Source organism: Mobula hypostoma, chromosome 2 (assembly GCF_963921235.1).
Source record: "Mobula hypostoma chromosome 2, sMobHyp1.1, whole genome shotgun sequence".
Classification (NCBI taxonomy): domain Eukaryota; kingdom Metazoa; phylum Chordata; class Chondrichthyes; order Myliobatiformes; family Myliobatidae; genus Mobula; species Mobula hypostoma.
In genome coordinates, this window is record NC_086098.1 from 20,355,875 (window position 1) to 20,365,888 (window position 10,014).

Consider the following 10,014-nt stretch of genomic DNA (forward strand, 5'->3'; position numbering starts at 1 on the left):
ACAAGACTGAAGAACAATTGTAGAAATGTGTACCTGTTTTTCCACTGGACATTCATGTTCCTTTGCTTGCAAATAAGCGCATAGTCACTTTAAAGATTTTGCTGCCAATTTTACTCAAGACTGCTCCAAGGTCCCTACAAAAATTCAGAGATTTTCTCATAAAAATATTTTTCAAGCTATGAAAACAAGTCGCATGAGGATGTAGAAGACACCAGACTGAACGTTCTTAAAATTAGGCATTGTGAAAGGTTTACTTTCCTTCTGCCCTTCTGTGCTTCACTGAACACAAGAGAGCAAAAGGAAATCTTTCAGTGAAGTAGAGAGCAGAGATAACACAAAACTCAAGCTGTGTTCCAACTGGTTTTGTACACAGTTCCAGCTCTTATGTTCTGTGCTTCGGTCAGTAGAGGTGAGGATTCTATATACCCTTAAAGATCAAAGTTCAAAGTAAATTTATTTTCAAAGTACATATATATGTCACAATATATCTTCCTGAGATTCACTTTCTTGTGGGCATACTCAGTAAATCCAATAACCCTGATGGTCGAGGTTTAATAATTGTTCCTGAACCTGGTAGTCTGAGACCTGATGCTCTTTGTACCTTCTAAAAACACAGCCTTGTGGTTCACCTGTGCTGATGGAGATTGTGGAGGAGCTGTTGTTGCCAGTCCGAACTGACTGACATCTGCAAGCGAGGAAATCGAGGATCCAAGTTCTTGAAGCTGATTAATTAGCTTGAAGACCTTTGACCTTGGTGTTGTTTCTAAGAATCTGTGATCATACACTCAAGGCTTCTCTCTTTCTCCACATCTCTTAAAATTCTTACATTTATTGGGTAATTACATGCTTAATTGGATCTACACAAAAAATATCTCTCTGGATTAAATTCCATTAGTTATCTTCTCTGCCCAACCGACTACCTATACCTTCGTGCAGTTGAAAGCTTTTCTCCTTACTCTTAATATCATGGTTGAGCTTTGCTTCTTCTGGAAACTTCTTTATCATCCCTACTATATTTATATCTAATATATTGATATATAGTGCTAAAATAAGGGACCAAGTACTGAATTCCGTGGAATCTCCTTGGTAAGTGTTCTAATCACAAAAACATGGCCAATATGCCAAATGATAACAAAGCTGCCCATGCTCCCATATCCATGACAACGTTCAGGCTTGGCCTGACAAGTGGCAATCACAATTATCCTCAAAACAACAGAGCACTGACCACCTCTCTATAAATATTAACATAGCCCGACTCTGGCCTCCTTTGAACCTTCTCGTTTCAGCACATTTTTCTGTGAGGCCTCACTAGTGCTTTATAAAGTCTTAAAGTCTCAACATTACATCCATACTTTTAGATTCTCATCCTCTGAAATAAATGCTAACATCACATTTGCCTTCCTCACCACAGAGCCAACCTGCAAAGTAACCTTTAGAGAATCCTGCACAAGGACTCCCAAGTCCCTCTGCAGCTCAGCTTTTTGTATTATCTCTTCATTTAGAGAATAATCAACCCATGCTGGTTGAGGAAACCATGCTGACTACAGCTTATTTCATCATATACCTCCAAGTACCCTGAGATCTCATCCTTAATAATCAATTCCAATATCTTCCCAACCACTGAGATCAGACTAAATGGCCTATAGTTTCCTTTCTTCTGCTTCTCTTCCTTTTTGAAGAGTGGAGCGACATTTGCAATTTTCCAGTCATCCAGAACTATTCCAGAATCTAGTGATTCTTGAAAGATCATTAGTCATGCCTCCTCAATCCACCTAAAGCCATCTCTTTCAGAACCCTGGGGCGTACACCATCTGGTCCAAGTGACTTCTCTACCTTCTGACCTTTCAATTTCCCAGGAACCTTCTCTCTAGTAATGGTAACTTCACAAACCTTATGACCCCTGACACCTGGAACTTTCACCATTCTGCTAGTGTCTTCCACAGTGAAGACTGATACAAAATACTTATTCAGTTCATCCACCATTTCCTTATCACCCATTACTACCTCTACAGTATCATTTTCCAATGGTCCGATATCCACTCTCACCTTTTGATTACATTTTATATACAGTGGCGTGCAAAGGTTTGGGCACCCTGGTCAAAATTTCTGTTACTGTGAATAGCTAAGCGAGTAAAAGATGACCTGATTTCCAAAAGGAATAAAGTTAAAGATGACACATTTCATTAATATTTTAAGCAAGATTACTTTTTCATTTCCATCTTTTACAGTTTCAAAATAATAAAAAAGGAAAAGGGCCTAAAGCAAAAGTTTGGGCACCCTGCATGGTCAGTACATAGTAACACCCCCTTTGGCAAGTATCACAGCTTGTAAACACTTTCTGTAACCAGCTAAGTCTTTTAATTCTTGTTTGGGGAACTTTCACCCATTCTTCCTTGCAAAAGGCTTCTAGTTCTGTGAGATTCTTGGGCCATCTTGCATGCACTGCTCTTTTGAGGTCTGTTCACACATTTTCAATGATGTTTACGTCAGGGGACTGTGAGGGCCATGGCAAAACCTTCAGCTCGTGCCTCTTGAGGTAGGCCATTGTGGATTTTGAGGTGTGTTTAGGATTATTATCCTGTTGTAGAAGCCATCCTCCTTTCACCTTCGGCTTCTTTACATAAGGTGTGATGTTTGCTTCCAGAATTTGCTGGTATTTGATTGAATTCATTCTTCCCTCTACCAGTGAAATGTTCCCTGCGCCACTGGCTGCAACACAAGCCCAAAGCATGATCGATTCACCCCTGTGCTTAACAGTTGGAGAGGTGTTCTTTTTATGAAATTCTTCACCCTTTTTTGCTCCAAACATACTTTTGCTCATTCTGGCCAAAAGGTTCTATTTTAACTTCATCAGTCCACAGGACTTATTTACAAAATGCATCAGGCTTGTTTAGATGTTCCTTTGCAAACTTCTGAAGATGAATTTTGTGGTGAGGATGCAGGAAAGGTTTTCTTCTGATGACTCTTCCATGAAGGTCATACTTGTGCAGGTGTCGCTGCACAGTAGAACAGTGCACCACCACTTCAGAGTCTGCTAAATCTTCCTGAAGGTCTTTTGCAGTCAAATGGGAGTTTTGATTTGCCTTTCTAGCAATCCTACGAGCAGTTCTCTCGGAAAGTTTTCTTGGTCTTCCGGACCTCAACTTGACCTCCACCGTTCCTGTTAACTGCTATTTCTTAATTACATTATGAACTGAGGAAACAGCTACCTTAAAATGCTTTGTTATCTTCTTATAGCCTTCTCCTGCTCTGTGGGCATCATTTATTTTAATTTTCAGAGTGTTATGCAGCTGCTTAGAGGAGCCCATGGCTGCCGATTGTTGGGACAAGGTATGAGGAGTCAGGGTATTTATAAAGCTTTGAAATTTGCATCACCTGGCCTTTCCTAACAATGATTGTGAACAAGCCTTAGCCCTAACAAGCTAATTAAGGTCTGAGACCTTGGTAAAAGTTATCTGAGAGCTCAAATCTCTTGGGGTGCCCAAACATTTGCATGGTGCTCCTTTCCTTTTTGACTCTAAAATTGTACAAAACAAAAATAATACTCATCTTGCTTTGAATGTTGAAAAGAATGTTTCTTCTTTAACTTTATGACTTTTGGAGATCAGTTCATCTTCTACTCACTTAACTATTCACAGTAACAGAAATTTTGACTGAGGTGCCCAAACTTTTGCATGCCATTGTGTCTGAAGAAACTTTTGGCATCCTCTTTAATATTCTTGGCTAGTTTACTTTCATATTCTAACTTGTTAATTACTTTTTTAATTGACTTCTGTTGGCTTTTAAAAGCTTCACAGTCCTCTAAATTCCCATTAATTTTTGCTCTATTATATATCCTCTTTATGGGTTTTATGTTGGCTTTAATTTCTCTTGTTAACCACAGCTGTGTTGTCTTTCCTTTAGAATACCTCTTCCAGTTTGGGATGTATATATCCTAAGCCTTCCAAATTGCTTCTAGAAATTCCAACCATTACTGCTCTGTCACTATCCCTGCTAGTGTTCTTCTCCAATCAATTCTGACCAGCTCCTCTCTCATGCCTCTGTAATTCCCTTTACTACATTGTAATACTGATACATCTGAGATGGTAGGCTGGTCCAGAAGATGAAATTACAAGGGATTACAAGGATAAGCTAGCCAATTAGATACAAAATTAGCTTGGTTCAGGGAGTCTGAATGTGGTAGTGGAAGGTTGTTTCATGTATTGGAGGCCTGTCATCAGCAGCATGACGCACAGATCAGTGCTGGGTTCACTGTTGTTTATCATATGAATAGTTCATTTGGATAACAAGGTTGGTGGCATGATCAGTAACTTTGTTGATGACACCATAACTGGTGGTGTGGTGATTAGTGAAGAAGGTTGTCTCAGGTACAACAGGATTATGATCACCTGGAAAAGTGGGCATGGGAGTAACTGATGCAATTCAATTCAGAGAAATATGAAGTGATGAATTTTGGAACATTAAACCAGAGAAGGATATACAGGAGAATGACTGGGCCCTGGGAAATATTAGCGAACAGATAGATCTGAGGGTAGAAGTACAAAACTTCCTGAAAAAGGTGACACAGATGGACAAGATGTGAAAAAGGTGAATGACAATATTGTCATCATCAGATGGGTCACTGAGTATAAGATGAGATACAATGGTACAACTGTAAAAGATGTTGATGAGAATTCATGGGGAATATTCTGTCCATAACTGTTGCTTTATTATGGAAAGGGTAGAATTTTTAATTTAGGAAGGGTGCAGAAATGATTCTTAAGGATGTTGCCAGAGTTGAACAGCTTGAGTTAAAAGGAGAGACTGGATACTCTCTCCAAGTGAAAGGGAGAAACATTTAAAGAGAAATGGGTGGCAAGCTTTACATGTAGGGTATGTGGAATAATGTGACAGAGGAAGTGAAAGAGCTGGGTAGGGTTATACTTATGTAACACCCTGGGAAAGGTTTCACCGCTAATGTAATGATTTTTCTGTAGCAGCAGTGTCTGGGTTGTGGCTAGGGATAACAGGGGCTTTGGAATGTGTGCCGTCCAATGGAAAGCATGTTTTTTTCTTGTTTTGTGCCTGAGACCGAGGTGATCTGAGTCTTTTGTTTGGTGGAAGATAAAGAGAGAAAATGCCAGAACGGAAAGGTTGTAGACACCAGAAAGGAGTGGACTTGGAGTGGGGCCGGGAGTCGATGAAGCCCAGGGAAATCAATGGAGGACCAGCAGAACCGAAACCGTGAGCTCCAACTTGTACACATTAGACTGTTTCATTAAAATGGGTCTTTTTCTTTTTGTTTTACTTTACTAACCCTTTGGTCAAATTAAGAATTATAAAGCTAAATTGTTTAATTGCATATGGTGTACTATCTGTTATTTCGTGGTACTAATTTGTAACAGGGTGACACATCACACAGGATCCACACAAACAGGAGGTTTTACAGCTCAATTCCACACGTTTGGTGGGGCCAGAGACTGTCTTCCCTGGACTTACATAGCTGACAGAATCTGAGGGTTACATTTAGAATTAATTTGAACGTTTCCATGGATAGGACAGGTTTGGAGAGACATGGGCCAAATACATACAAATAGGATCAGTTCAGGAATGCAGCTTGTTCAGCATGAATGAACTGTGCCAAACATTTGTGGCCATGTTGTAAAGCTTTAGGAGTATAAAACTCATTCATGAGTTCAGCCACATGAATATTGTAGCTGCAGAAGCTGGCCAGAGTCAGGTTATTTTGTTACAAGTGCTTTACTTTCCAATTTCCCAAATCCTTTCCACCAGCTACAAGACATACAGTAAACTACAAGTATAGTGGAATGTTCTTCAGTCACTGAGGTGAAAATGTTCAAAAGAGTTTAACATTCAGACCAAATCAGTCCACAGATGACCTCCATGTTAGAGAAGGTTTGGATTCTTAGATAAAAAGTCTGTATTGTGATTTTCTGCAACACAAAGCCCAATTTCTTATTGAATCCCATGTTATAAGTGGAGAGGCAATCCTATGAGATGTTCTTCTCTGCACAATAATGATGAGTATCACAGCTACTGATCATAGCGGAGGAGCTACTTGTATAACCTGGAGGAGCTACTTAAGAGATTTGTTTTGGAAAGACAGAAGGCAAGCTCTTAAGTGGCTAGCACTGCTTTTGATACATTAGTAACTTAAGGTAGTAATTATTACCTTCCAACCTTTAATTTGAATGTAAACATAGAGCCTTAAAAACACATCAAATATGAGTTAGATTGTTCTATGATGTATAACAGTTGCTATTTAGTCTTCCAGCCTGTATTTACATTTGATGGCCCTGTTTCAGACACTTTGAGGTGGAAATCATTTGGGGGAAAAATCCCTGCTGGAAAACAAAATGAAACTACTGCACTAAAATAACCACTACACTATCTGTGCCTGTGTCAAGAAATGTGACTTTGAAAAGAAAAAAAAATAAAGCTGTTTCATTCTCTTCTTGTTTGTTTATTTAGCTTCTCCATGCAGCCTCTCCCCCCAAGCACATAAACTTCTTGAAGTGAATCTTGTTCTGTATCTCAGATCTCTGGGTATTGATTTGTGAATTCCATAATTGTGAATTTCTGCCACCTGAATGTCCTTAATGGGAGATCGCCTGTATGAGGTGGTGTTCCAGTCCACCACCTTAATATTGTGGCGAGTTTGGTCCATACTGACAGACGAGAAAGTTTGTTACTCAACTATTGTTTTACTGTGATAAACATAGAACAGACTGAGCAGCATGACCCGGAGAGTGAACCCAACCAGTCTCATACAGGCAGAAGAGGTGACCATCACCCACAAATACACAAGCGAATAACTGTATAAATGAACTGGAACTTCCTACCATAATCCCACAAAAGTATTTTAACACAAGAACAATAAACAGTGCTAGTCATGAGAAATGCAGGTGTGGGCTCTTAGCCAAGCCCACCCCCAGCGAGTCAAAATATTGACGCTGTCTAGAACTGTGATGCAATGAGTGCATTGTGCAACAACTAAAAGAAACACTGCAAAAATTCACAAAGCTTCTAAGCAACACCTCCCACAGCTGGAAGGAAATGAGAAGCAAAACGTGCAGAACGCTGGAGGAACCCAGCAGGTTAGGCAGCATCGATAGAAATGAATAGATAGTTGACAAATTTGGGCAGAGACCCTCCTTCAGGACTGGAAGGGAAGGGGGAAGACGGCATAATAAAATGGTTTGGGGAGAGGAAGGAGGACTAGACAGAAGATGATAGGTGAATGCAGCTCAGCCTTCAGTTTCATGAACAGTTACTACCCCTCAACCGTCAGGCTATTGAACCAACTTCACTCAAGTTCATTTGCCCCCAGCATTGAAATGTTCCCACAACCTATGGGCTCACTTTCAAGGACTCTTCATCTCATGTTCTTGTTATTTATTGCTTATTTATTTATTATTATTATTTCTTTATGTTTGTATTTGTACTGCTTGTTGCCTTTTGCACACTGGTTGAATGCCCAAGTTAGAGCCATCCTTCATTGATTCTGTTGTGGTTATTATTCTATGGATGTATTGAGCATGCCCGCAAGACAATTAATCTCAGATTGTCTACGGTGACATATGGCTACTTTGATAGTAAATTTACTTTGAACTTTGAAGACAGGTGAATGGGAAAGGTAGAGGGCTGAAGAAGAAGGAGTCAGATTGGAGAGGAGAAGGAATCAGATGGGAGAAAGGGAAGAAGAAAGGGCACAAAGGTGATTGGTGGGGAGGAAAGATAAGAGGCTAGAGTGAGGAATAGAAGAAGAGGGAAGTGGAGGAGGGAAAAAACGGAAGGAGAAATTGAAGTTCATGCTATCTGGTTCGAGGCTACCCAGACAGAATATGAGGTGCTGCTCCTCCATCACGAGAGTAGCCTCATTGTGGCAAAAGAGGAGACCATGGACCAACACGTTGGAACGAGAATGGGGATAGGAATTAAAAAGGTTGGCTTCCAGGAAATTTGGCTTTTGGCAGACGGGACAGAGGTATTTGACAAAGTGGTCCACCAACTTACATCCGGCCAGATGGGAACACCTCCCTCTCCAAGCTTCCTTCTAAGCTCACAAGATCTTATTGTGTGAACATTGTGCTGCTCATTATCAATAGCTTTAAAAAAAAACAAACCTGGAATACATTGGCGAATGTCTGTCAATAATCAGTCATTCAATGTCTTTTACTGAATATTCTCAAGGGCAATTAGCAATGGGTTTGAGCAATGGATGCCAGTGCACACACATCCTGTGCAGGATAATAGGTACCCATTCTTCAGGTAATGTTAAACTACCATTAGCTCTTACCTCAAACCACATGCAAGCTCCATTTCCTACTTCTCTAATCCGGATTCAAGCAACTCTAGCAATGGCTTTCACATTGATTCATTATCCGTAGAGTATCCACAAGATCTATTTCTGGCTTGATGTACATTTCACGCTAACCATAAGGACTGGTTTTCAGTATTAGCAGACAGGTGAAAAGATGTGGGAGTTGTATGTGGTATTTAGGGAGGAGATTAATTCAGGAATATGAGCATGGAAACCCTAGAGTTGTGGTGGAAATAAGACAGAACTTGATTATCATTTTCAACCATTCATTACCATATCATTATCCTTCTTGGCCACAGGCCAGACTGAAATAGTTGTCATGGCTGGGAAGCCTAGAAAATTGCTTAATGCACAGATCTTGTTGAGATTATAAAGATAACTTTAAATGTTCTTTATTTCTTCTCAAATCTCAGCCTCTGAGTTTGGAAACACCTCTGCTAGGTGGGTGAGTAAGTCTGAGCTGGAAGGGTGCAGCTATGAACTGAACAGAAAGGATGGGAGACAAGAGAATACACACAAAATAGTAGCAAGAGGAGGCTCATTAAATATGATTATTAGAATATTAAAAAGTTTTTGACAAGAACAGGCCATTCAGTTCAACAAAGCTTGCCAAATTCCTATTCACTCAGTATGTTGAAATAACTATTGAGTTTAGATTTGAAAGTCTCTAAGGTACTCAACTACACAACTAGGTAGTTTGCTCCATGTTTCCACAACTCACTGTGTAAAGAAATGCATCTTGTTAGTCTGAAATCTCCCTTTAACCAATTTCCACCTATGGCCCCTTGTCCTTGTTGATGGATTAATTTCGAAGTAACAGCTGGCATCAACCTTACTTATACCCTTAATGATTTTGAACACTTCTATCATTTCTCCTCTTATTCTATGTCTACTTAGGCTAAAAAGATAGAATCCATTCAATCTTTCCTTGTTGCTCATACCCTGCCGGCCTGGAATGAGTCTCATCACCCCTCTCTGAACTCTCTCCAGTGCCTTCACATCGCTCACACAATATGGACAGCAAAATTATACACGGTGCTCAAGGTCTGACCTCACAAGCACATTGTAGGGAGAATGTCTCTAGATTTGAATTCCACTGACTGCATTATATAGCCCAACATTCTATTAGCCTTCCGAATCGCATGTGTGCATTATCTAGATGTTGATGTTGATAATGATGAGTCTACCAGGACACCCAAATCCTTCTCATACAGCGCACTTCCTAACTCAAGACACCCCCCCCATTGTATATTTATATCTAATATTTCTACTTCCTATATGTAATATTTTACATTTATTTACATTAAATTTCATCTGCCATTTATCTGCCCACATCTGGATTTTGTTTAGATCTAACTGTATTGATCCTGTTGCCTGAATGTTATCAGCCCATCCCCCTAATTTACTTTACTAGTTTATTTGTTATGTGATTATCCAAATTATTAATGTAAATTTAAAACAGAAGTGGCCCTAAAACTGATCCCCGCAGAACCCCACTTTTAACATCTTCTAGGTGTGAAAATTATCCTCTCACCATAGCTCATTGTTTTGTGTTTTTGAGCCAACTCTGCAACCGTTCACACACTTACCCTGAATTCCTACCTCCTATAATGTGATTATTAATCTCTTGTGGGGTACCTTGTCAAAAACCTTCTGAAAGTCCAAGTAAATTATTTCAACCGCTCTATTGT